Source organism: Limulus polyphemus, unplaced genomic scaffold (assembly GCF_000517525.1).
Source record: "Limulus polyphemus unplaced genomic scaffold, Limulus_polyphemus-2.1.2 Scaffold4245, whole genome shotgun sequence".
NCBI lineage: Eukaryota > Metazoa > Arthropoda > Merostomata > Xiphosura > Limulidae > Limulus > Limulus polyphemus.
Window position 1 is genome coordinate 21,989 of NW_013669855.1, and position 11,935 is coordinate 33,923.

At 33.8% G+C, this 11,935-nt stretch overlaps 1 protein-coding gene across 2 annotated transcripts in view; it reads right to left on the reverse strand.

The window, feature by feature from the left end:
- Nucleotides 1–7,582, reverse strand: part of LOC111088686 — a 24,319-nt gene extending 16,737 nt beyond the window's left edge. Inside the window, exon 1 of one of the 2 annotated variants that reach the window (XM_022399478.1) lies at nt 7,165–7,582. The gene's annotated coding sequence lies outside the window, so the exon portion shown is untranslated. Of the gene's footprint in view, nt 1–6,817 lie in introns of both variants that reach the window. The other variant, XM_022399477.1, reaches the window with a different exon arrangement.
- Nucleotides 7,583–11,935: the final 4,353 nt, after the last annotated feature.

An 11,935-nucleotide genomic window follows, 5' to 3' on the forward strand; every position in this document is an offset into this window, starting at 1 on the left:
GCCTTTTTATTACCTATATTTTTGTGCGCCAACAATACCAAGCGTAGGGCGCGCGTATACCCGATTCAATATTATTACTCATCAGGATCTCTACCAGCTTACCTCAAAATTGAAATTCGTTTAGTCGGGATTATAGTAAATTAATCTATAAGACCTTGGGCACAGTCAAATACGTCAATCGAAAGTGTTTGATCTCCTGAGTCCCAAACTGTAGTTAGATCACAAATCGGTCAAGAGATATGGAGATATGAGCTATAAGTTTGTACTTTAAAAAAAAAAAGAAGAAGAAAAAGAAACGCGGCTAAAAAGATACGAGCGAGAGACATTTAAGACAGTTATTTAAAACAAAAGTGCATAACTTTGAAATTTTATAAATTTAGCACAATAGTACATTGCTCTTCAATAAAATACCACACCACCTTCGGTAATAAAACATCATTGCATACATAAAAAATACAATTTTATAAAGGATCATTTGACACTTTATACAACTCTTCATTACACAATACCTTTTACGTCTGATATTCATTGATATACTTGTTGGATCATATACGACTCTGAATTATTGCAGTTTGTGGGATTTTCGATAAACATCAGTTCAAGTGATCTTGTTCTATTGTATGGCAATAAAAACCAACTTTAGCAACCTGTTTGTTTCTATTTTGTATTCGTTGTTATTAAAATGATAAACTTAAATAGTAAACAGGTTGGAGATGTTTTAATAACTCAGACATAACACGATCAATGTTGGGGATGTTTATTTCCTAGATGACAGAGAAGCCTGCGTGAGAATGATTCTGTTAATTGAGTGAATGATAAGCCCATGTTTGGGATGATTCTATTTATCAGACAAAAGAGAAGCGCCCTTTACAAGTGAAAATTATTAGTAAGATAAGAAAAGTAGTCAGTGCTGAAATGTTCCGATAATTCAATGGAAAGAAGAGCCCATGCTGAGGATATTTCCGTGATTCAGATAAATAGCAGTCTGTTGGCAACGTTTATGCGAATCAGATGATAGAGAAGCCTTGTCCAAACAGTAACCCGAGAAAATTTGTACTGGAAACAAAATGGTTGGAACTAGTCTGTGAAACCAAATATCTAAAGCTCTACGAAAAAATCTAGGCTGTAATGGCGTTCAAATGTAGAATCTCAACAGTTCTTTAAAATAAATGAGCTTTCTACTGATTCCAACTGTTTAGATTTATTGTTCAATTAGACGTGGTTGTTTCACTTTTCGCCATAACAATGCTGCTCTCTCGTGAATCCTTCAGTAGGCGATATCTTCAAGTCCTGCAGAATGATGAAAACAGCCACACCAATCCTCAAAGAACATAGAAAAGAAACAAAAAAGAAGTTTCGTTAGACATTCGAAAGTGCAATCAGATTTGCAAATGATATAACCATACGTATGTCACTCCGAGTAGCAAAGCAGAAGTACAGGGCAATTATCGAATTATCTGATCCACAAACGTGGTATGGTTTATACACCATTTTAGTCTACCTTATAACAGAACTGGAAGCTTGGTAGGTGCGTCACATTATTAGCAGATTTCTAATCTCCAACGCCTTACGTCTTCAATCTCAGATCATTTCATCTTTAATCAAATAATTCATGACGCATCCGTGCATAAGAGAAGTTTGCCTGGAACGTTGAACGATTTACAAGACGTCGATCTTTAGAGATGCCGATGGTAAAAAGCAGTTTGGTAACTACAAGTCATCGAAAGCAGATGAAACCTTGGTTGCAGTAGATGGAGCCTTTGTTTCTAATGTACGAGCTCATCTGAAACCGTTAACTGTCTTTGCTGTGATGGTATATTCAGCAAAACGATCCTTCTCAAGATTAAGGACTATTTGGGTAAACCATGAACTATTCACTTCTCATTTGTTGTTCATTCACGAACAGGTCCCACTTTTTCTTGAAGAGATCACTGAAGTGTGCATTAAGAAGCCGTTTACAGCATCCAAACCACCTTTTTTTCCACAGATTAACGTCTACAAGATTAAATTGCAATCTGCATGTGCCATGCAGGATAGAAAGAAGAAAGTCAAAGTTTCTTTTACTGGTTTTCCATATAAACTTAGAGATTAGTGATAAAGGCCAATCGTATTTTGCGAAAAACATTAGTCAATTGTCATCTGAAGTCTAACTCACACATAATGAAAAAAAAAAAACAAGCTTCACTTCAACGCGTTTCCTACTATAGCAAAAGTGACATTTTAACTCCCCATCAAACATACTCTTCAGACTCCATCCCCAATACAGTGTAATGTGCGACCTGTCATAACTTAAGCAACATAATTCAAAGACAGATATAAAGGGCCCGGTATGGCCAGGTGGTTAGGACCTCGACTCGCAATCTGAGGGTCGCGGGTTCGAATCCCCGTCCCACCAAACATGCTCGCCCTTTCAGCCGTGAGGGCATTATAAGCCCACTAATCGTTGGTAAAAGAGTAGCCCAAGAGTTGGCTGTGGGTGGTGATAGCTAGCGCAGACAGCCCTCGTGTAGCTTTGCACGAAATTCAAACCAAACCAGATAAAAAGAGAGAGATAAAAGACATAATTATGTTTAATTTAATTAAAACAGTTTTGTGACATAAATACAAAAATGATTATTATTGAACGTGTTAAGTACGTAAGTCAAAGGTATGATCATATCTTACTCAATTTCAGTGATCAGCTGTTAACTTTCAATAAAGTAATAAATACTGATTTATTAGCAACACAAATTTTCGACCATAAGCCTTATTCAGATGCCTACCCTAAATAAACTAGTTTACAACATAACAGCCGAATTAAAGAGGCGTAGAATTTGATTTACTTTGACTAGTGATTACCAATGAAAATCTCAAAAATAAAATGACAAACAAGGAAGGTAAGTCAATATTTGAATGTTCAAATTACATTGTAATGATTTTGAAATAGGCTAATGCATATGCAGCCGTTTTCATTACGCCTTCAAACGACAATAAACGCACTGTTGGTCCATATATTCACTAAAAACAAGGAGCAAGCAGAGGTGCCGGTTAAAAGACGAAAAAGAAAAATTGGAAAGTGAGATGAGATAAAATTTCCTCTCCAGAAATAAGTGGAATTTTCACCCCAAAGAGCTTAGGTTGACGGAATTAGTTCTTTTTCCTTTTATTATTTATTGCTATACACACACACACACACTACTATGTTGTATCAAAATTACTTGAAAATACAAACTATACAGACAGACACACGCTATCGTGACGTATGAAAATTACTTCAAAATATATACTATACACACACACTGTCGTTTTGTATCAAAATTGATTGAAACTAAGTTATACACACACACACTGTCGTGTTGTATTAAAATTATTTCAAACTATATGCTAAATACACACACACACTGTCGTGGTGTATCAAAATTATTTCCAAATATAAGCTATACACTCACGCACACACTGTCGTGATGTATGAAAAATACTTCAAAATACAACCTATACACACACACATTGTAGTGTTATGTCAAAATTACTTGAAGAGCTAGACATATACACACATTATACTGTGGTGATATATCAAAATTGCTTCAAAATATAAGGTATAAACACAAACACACTGTTGTGAAGTATCAAAATTATTTCAAAATGCAATCTATATAGACACACACTGTCGTTATGTGTCAAAATATATGCTAAACACACACACACACACACACACACACTGTCGCGTGCTATCAGAATTACACGAAAATATAACCTGTACGCACACACACTTTAGTGTTATGTAAAAATTACTCGAACAGCTATACACACACACACACACACACACACTGTCGTGATGTATCAAAATTACTTCAAAATATAAGCTATATACACACACAATGTCGTTATCTATCCAAATATAAATTATATACATACACACACTGTCGTGATGTATCAAAATTATTTCAGAATATAAGCTATATACACACACACTGTCGTGATGTATCAAAATTATTTCAGAATATAAGCTATATACACACACACTGTCGTGATGTATGAAAATTACACGAAAATATAAGATATACGCACGCACACTGTGGTGTTATGTCAAAATTACTCGAAGAGCTATACACATACACTGTCGTGACATAACAAAATTGCTTCAAAATATAAACTATATACACACACACTGTTGTGGTGAATCAAAATATAACCTATACACACACTCTGTCGTGATGTGGAAAAAATACTTCAAACTATAAGCGATACACACACTATCCTTTTCTATCAAAATTACACGAAAATATAAGCTATACACACACTGTCGTGATGTATCAACATTACTTCAAAATTTAAGCTGCACATACTCACACAGTGTTGTCATGTATCAAAATTATTTCAAAATATAAGCTATATACACACACACTGTCGCTATCTATCCAAATATAAATTATATACACACACACTGTCGTGATATGTCAAAATTTCTTGAAAATAAAAGCTATACGCACACACACACACACACTACTATGTTGTATCAAAACTATTTGAAAATACAACCTATACAGACAGACACACACTGTCGTGACGTTTGAAAGTTACTTCAAAATATATACTATACACACACACACTGTCGTGATGTAACAAAATTATTTGAAAATATAAGCTACACACACACTGTCGTGTTATATCAAAATTATTTGAAAATATAAGCTACACACACACTGTCGTGTTATATCAAAATTATTTGAAAATATAAGCTACACACACACTGTCGTGTTATATCAAAATTACTCGAAGAGTAATATATATATATATATATATAGATAGATAGTAACACACTATCCTGTTCTATCAAAATTACTTAACAATATAAGCTATACACGCACATTGTTCTGTTGTATTATTTTAAAACACATGTGATATGGGTTAACGTTGGCCAATAAATGTAGTTCAATTTGTAATGGTGGTCTCCTGCAAGTTAACGTTGGCCAATAAATATAGTTCAATTTGTAATGGTGGTCTCCTGCAAGTTAACGTTAGTCAATAAATATAGTTCAATTTATAATGGTGGTCTTCTTGCAAGTTAACGTTAGTCAATAAATATAGTTCAACTTTGAGTGGTGGAAGGTCAAAGTTCAAAGAACGTCTTATGATGATTAGAATAATGCATGGTACTGAAACGTAATATCTTCGTAATGTCCGTGATCTTCTGAACTGTACATTCGAACCAAATCTTCCAAACATTGTTTACGTACGTGAATGTTTTACCACAGAAGGGACAGATCGTTACATCTTTTATCGATATGCGGCACGTGAAAAGGTTTTCATACAAAATTATGTATCTTGTTTAACAAATGAATGTAGTAATGAAAATGCAAAGAACTAGTTCAAGACAATTTAAAAAGTTATATCAGAGTTTTAAAAACTGAATTTCATTATGTTATACTTTGTAATGGTAATTAAGACACTACCTTCAATGTATAACGATATCTACATATATTAAAATATACTGAGCTTCATAGAATATCATATATCATGAGGCATGCACATCTTCATCAGGTCAATTAACTTTTTTGGTATCTTGATTAACATGTAAAAACAAGAACTATACAAAATATAGGTTACTCTGTTTATTATTATGTATTCCTAGTGTGATATCCCCACATGCAATTTACTGAGTCAGCACATGCCACCGCTTTCAAATACTTCACAGTCCAGTAATCTCCATTATATAGGACAGAAGTCAATGCTCGCCGAAATATATCGATTATATGTGTGCTGTGACTAATATGACTTGTACAGATGCTAAAATATATTAGGAACTCACGTGACTAAGATCGCATTCATGTCTGAAGTGAAGAGTTTTTTTTTAAAACAAACGTGATATGGGTTAACGTTAGTCAACAAATATAGTTCAACTTATAATGGTGGTCTTCCTGCAAGTTAACGTTGGTCAATAAATATAGTTCAACTTATAATGGTGGTATTCCTGCGAGTTAACGTTGGTCAATAAATATAGTTCAACTTATAATGGTGGTATTCCTGCAAGTTAACGTTGGTCAATAAATACAGTTCAACTTTTAATGGTGGTCTTCCTGCAAGTTAACGTTAGTCAATAAATATAGTTTAACTTATAATTGTGGTCTTCCTGCAAGTTAACGTTGGTCAATAAATACAGTTCAACTTATAATGGTGGTCTTCCTGCAAGTTAACGTTGGTCAATAAATATAGTTCAACTTATAATGGTGGTCTTCCTGCGAGTTAACGTTGGTCAATAAATATAGTTCAACTTATAATGGTGGTCTTCCTGCAAGTTAACTTTGGTCAATAAATATAGTTTAACTTATAATGGTGGTCTTCCTGCAAGTTAACTTTGGTCAATAAATACAGTTCAACTTATAATGGTGGCCCTCCTGCAAGTGTAAACTTCCAGTTATGTAAGATACGATTAAGTCATTACAAATTCTGAGGTTTGGTTGCTGGGTTTTTCTGTGTCTCGTCTCAGTTAGCATAAGAAAACCCCATCTTGATGTGGATGTTTGTCTCTTTATTGAATACATTATATTTATATCCACATAACACATGTCAATAGAACACACATTATAAAACACACATAAAAATAATAGGTAAGATTAAAGTTAAAATATTATATGTGTTTAAACACAGACTGGCTATTTATGTCAAGTTTTTAAATTTTACAAAATCCAAATTTTCTCTATTTCGTTTGTTGTAGTGAACAAAGAAATCTATATATCACTTAGCGTAATCAGAGTATTACTGTTAAGTTTATGCTTCAAGCGTTGCTTTTGCACTAAGTGTACAATATACAGATTTATAAATAGATTTGACGGTTTACCTTTGATACACATATACAGTCGATATGAGAAGTGGCACAGCGGCATATCTACGGACTTACTAGAAACCGGGTTTCGATATCCGTGGTGGGCACAAACAAAAACTACCGTGTGGCTAAAAATAACCGCCGTCTTCTGTACGTTGTTCAATTGTACGTAAACAATGCATTGACTAAGTTTCGATTCAAAATTCACTCAATAAAAGTTGATGAACTATGTTTTTTACAGGTGATCGATCACTTTCATTCAGTTGGAAAACAGCGCTAAGCAGTACTTAAGAACTGGCCTGTTGCACGATGAACATAAAGACAGCAAATCAAAACTGCAAGACTTCAACTAAAAACCTCACCTTTTGTTTTCAGCTCTCTGCCATATCGTTTTTTCGAAACAGAAAGATACTTTTTCAGCCGATAGCAATCTCACAGAGAACTCCAGCGTTGTTCGTGCTACATACTTGTATAGAATGTCTGGAACACTGCTGCTTAGCCAGCACTGCCACAAATAACGATTCACCCCCTGAAGAAGGTGGACTCGTTCGAGTCCCTCAACTTCCCACACACTAGTGGACAGAATTCCTGCGTCGTGTAACAATTGAATGAGGGGGAGTAGAGACAGCTGATTCGCTAATTATGAGTCATCATTGTCCACTTCGTCAGGAACATTTATACAGTACACAAAGATGTTATATTTACATGTAAGACAATGACCCCTAGCTTATCACGCCAATAGCTAACTACTAGCGAGAACAAACGAAAAGATCACTTAAATTAAAGAGTTTGCTTTGTCTCGTGGCCATAGTAATACGATTCTTATATGGGGTGAACATTTATTATTACAACTTGGCTGTAGCGAACGAAGAGGCAGAAGTCAAACTTGACTTTAAACAGAAGAATGGATATTATCAGTGAGTTATAACATAAGACGCAGCTTGATATTCGCGTGAGGTGAAATATAAGACTATAATTTCATACTACACGCAAGATGCAGGAAAGCCACGTGGAACGTAGTGAGTCATCTTGTGACGTCACAAAGTTTGTGCAGCCTATAAACATTTCCTGAAAGCTTAAAACTTGAGAAGCTGCACGAGAGACAGAAAGGGGATACATATTTTATCATCAACTATTTGTATTCTCTTTGCCTTTACGTTCACGTCAAAAATTTCACCCTGATCTCCGCAGAGAGAAACTTTAAATATAAACACAACTCTGTTGATTTTACTAGAATCAGTTACAATAAATTCCCAGAATATTTTTTTTGGTATTGTCAGCCTCCCCGTTCTTTCCTGTTACTCGTTTAATAAATCATATATTCAAATTTATCTACATCTAATTCCTCTTCTTCTTTTTCTTGCTTGTTTTGTTATGAGTGTTGCAGTCTAGCATATCTCTCTCTACATTTTTATCCTTCTGGCTTTTGTTTCCCTCTTTTCTCTTAATTCTGTCTTCACTGTCCAATTTTTCTTACATTTTCGCCCACAGTAGGTGATTTTGATTATATATATATATATATATATTGTTTGTTCTAATTCTTTCTCAGTAAAAACCGAGATAAAAGGAAATTATATTTAAAACGTTATACAAAAAACTTCATATATACAGTAACTCTAAATAATTTAATTTTGTTAGATATTGTGGACTAATCGACTTCATTTGTGTTCGTATTTAAGTAACTTACTTTCGGTCAGAACTTAATACCTTTGTTTGTACTTAAGTAACTTACTTTCGGTCAGAACTTAATACATTTGTTTGTACTTAAGTAACTCACTTGTGTTTGTTCTTAAGTAACTTACTTGTGTTTGTTCTAAGTAACTTACTTTCGGTCAGAACTTAATACCTTTATTTGTGTTTGTACTTAAGTAACTTACTTGTGTTTGTTCTTAGATAACTTAGTTGTGTTTGTACTTAAGTAACTTACTTTCGGTCAGAACTTAATACCTTTGTTTGTGTTTGTACTTAAGTAACTTACTTGTGTTTGTTCTTAAGTAACTTACTTTCGGTCAGAACTTAATACCGTTGTTTGTGTTTGTACTTAAGTAACTTACTTTCGGTCAGAACTTAATACCTTTGACTACTAATAATTCTAAAACGTTCTCGATAATTCGGTCCGTTATGTTACTAGTCGGTATTTGATTAACTTGTCACGTATAATCGTAAAATATTAAGTTAAAAACACTGCTCTCTACTCCTCCAGTTATAGAAGCAGGATAAGGAAAGCAGAAAGAGCAATCATACTGCTCCCTAATTTTTACTTCGGTCAATTATATTCGGATAGTTTTTTTAGTGCAAAACTAAACAATATGCTATCTGCTTTTTGTTCACTGCAGGAATCGAACCACGTATGTTTAGTGCTGAAAGTCCGAAACTTACCGCTTACCCATCGGAGGACTATCCAGAGAGAACAATCATGGTATTCTTTAATTATGAGTTGGTTATATCTCGACAGATCTTTCCTTGTCCGTAACTTCTCATCAGTTATACATCCATACTATACAATCACTGTTTCTATAAACTTAAGATCCTCTAACTTATTTCCAGACAGAAAAGTATTCTTTAGTATTCAATTTTTGCTAAGTTAAATCTAAATAGAACGATCATTCCATTTCTTAATTTCTAGTCAGCTACATTCAGAAAATTGTTTACTTAACCTTAACTTTCGTCAAGTTACATGTAAACAGATATTTACTTAACGAAGTCTGAGGTGGGGGGAAGGGTGTTTTACTATTAAACAGTTCGACGCATACAAAAATGTATTTTCATAACTAGGGGTAAGAATTAATGATCATTTAAATAGTTGTAGAAGTTCTTTATTATGATATACATACTGTTAAACTTACAGTATCATACTTCACATACAAACAAGTATGCCTTATATAGGAGTAGCTATGTTTGACAAAATACGACTTTATTCTTTATATTTAGATCTCGGTGGATAATTCAGTATATTTGGTATTTTTTAACATGGTGGGAACTTCATATGACACATCGACCAAACGACTCAAACACCTCCCACGGTTGAGGATTAGCTGTCCCCTACGGTTGAGGATTAGCTGTCCTTTTATCACGCACCCACTGATGAGATAGTGGAGCGTGTTAAACAGCAGGTCGCGGGCTCGAACTTTGGATCTAACGAGAGATCTACAGTCCAGCACGCTTATCAAATGTGCAGTACAGTGTGTGGGGTGGAGGAAGACACTGAATCTAATTATTCAAAACAAAAATATCAGACTCGAATATCTTCTTTAAATATACTGTTGTCCAACAAAACTAAATCATTCTATTGTTCATGTTACTTTATTGTTCACTAATAATACAAAATAAGAACTAGCAATACTGAGTTAAAAACAAGTAAGTTTAGATAGATAGATGTTTCATAGTAATAATCTGTATTACACCTAAGATATGCAGACGATGGATTCCTCAACACTGCACAGCCCTGACGCGCTCACAAATACATAATCGCGCCATAAAACTGTAACAAAACAATGTGTAATTTTACAAAAGTACAAATGTTACCATTCAAAAGTGAGAATGTCTTCGATCATAGACATTCCGTCTATCAAACATATTCAAAACAACAGGTGCAAAACTAGAAAGCAATCTACAGATTCAATAAGGAGTTAGAATTTGGGTGCTAGAACCCACAACGTCCTAGATCCCACTACCACCCACCGTCTAGAGCCGGTTGTGAGCATGATAGTTACCAGTGAAGACATAAAAAAAAGAAATCTGATAACATCAACCACCCTCGACTTCCATCAAATATTTCCATCTACCTCCACCTTTTTTGTAGTTCTAATAATACATGATATTGTACTTTTTAGATCTGCTGTTAAACACCATAAACTCACCTCTATAGTTCTGGTACCCTTAGAAATAACTTAATCTTTCAAACAAACCTGAGGAGACTGAGCTAGACATTTGGGTCTAGCTCAGTCTCCATAGGTTTGTTTGAAAGATTAAGTTATTGTTAAAGTCAGCTTTTCCGATCTAAATATACTGAAATTTGTATCATAACTACCGCTAATTTTTATATACAAGCGTCCTTTAAAAAAAATAATATTTCAAGTTAGAAATAATTGCATTCAAACTTTTTGTAAAAAAAAGTACTTTCTTATAAGTATAAGTTATAAGATTTAAATATGTAATAATTTAAATACTTTATTGATTTCAAAATTATTTTACTTGCTGAACAAGAGTTTATCTTTTACTAGCTCTATATTATACGCAAAGAAAGTGCCTTTATTAAGTATTGTTAGACATCTTTTAACAGAATATGTAACACCACACTACTCGGAGAGAGAGCAGTCTCAAAATAGGAAATTTAAATTTATTTCTTTTATCAAATACGTCCAATTGCACTTTGCTTTCTAGAATGTTAACACCTAAATCTAAAAAGTGTGCTTTGTAAAATAAACTGTTACTAGGTTATATTTCTGGGTTATTAATTGATACGGTGTAACGAAAGATAAACACATACTTGTCAGGACTTGTTGCTTTCTTCATAAATAAATTTTCATAAAAATAGAAGTTTGATGAGAAATTAACTCCATAGAGATGCCGATTACCTGTTTGAATATTTCATAATTAAAGATTATGTACACAAAAATCAATGATGTTTTTACATCGAATATTCTAAAACGTATTAATCTATTAAACTATTGAAGACTTTTATCACGTCTTTTAAGTTCAATCTGGTTTATAAAAAAGTAAAGTCGTATGTCAAAACAGAGAAGGCCGAATTCTAAAACTTTAAAGAGTCTAAGCCCTCCAGTTCTCTTGTATTGTTTTTTGTTATCCAGAATATATGGTTACGTCTCTGTTCTTTAGTTAATTTTCCGTAACTTCGTTCCCACGAAACTTTAGCGACACAAGTCCTTTCTTAATAAAACTGGTTTATTCTTTCTGAATATAACTTTACGATACACTTAATTTCAACAGTCGCTCTATAACAACGCTATGTCTCACGTGGCCAATTTTGTCCGCATACATTCAATTACTCATTACACTGTTGTCCCATCACGTTGAGAACGTCTTATATATATACAAGACTAACACATATCCAGTAAATGCTAGAGCATTCTTGAAGGAACAGGATATTTCTAGAAACAGGTGGCGTGACCT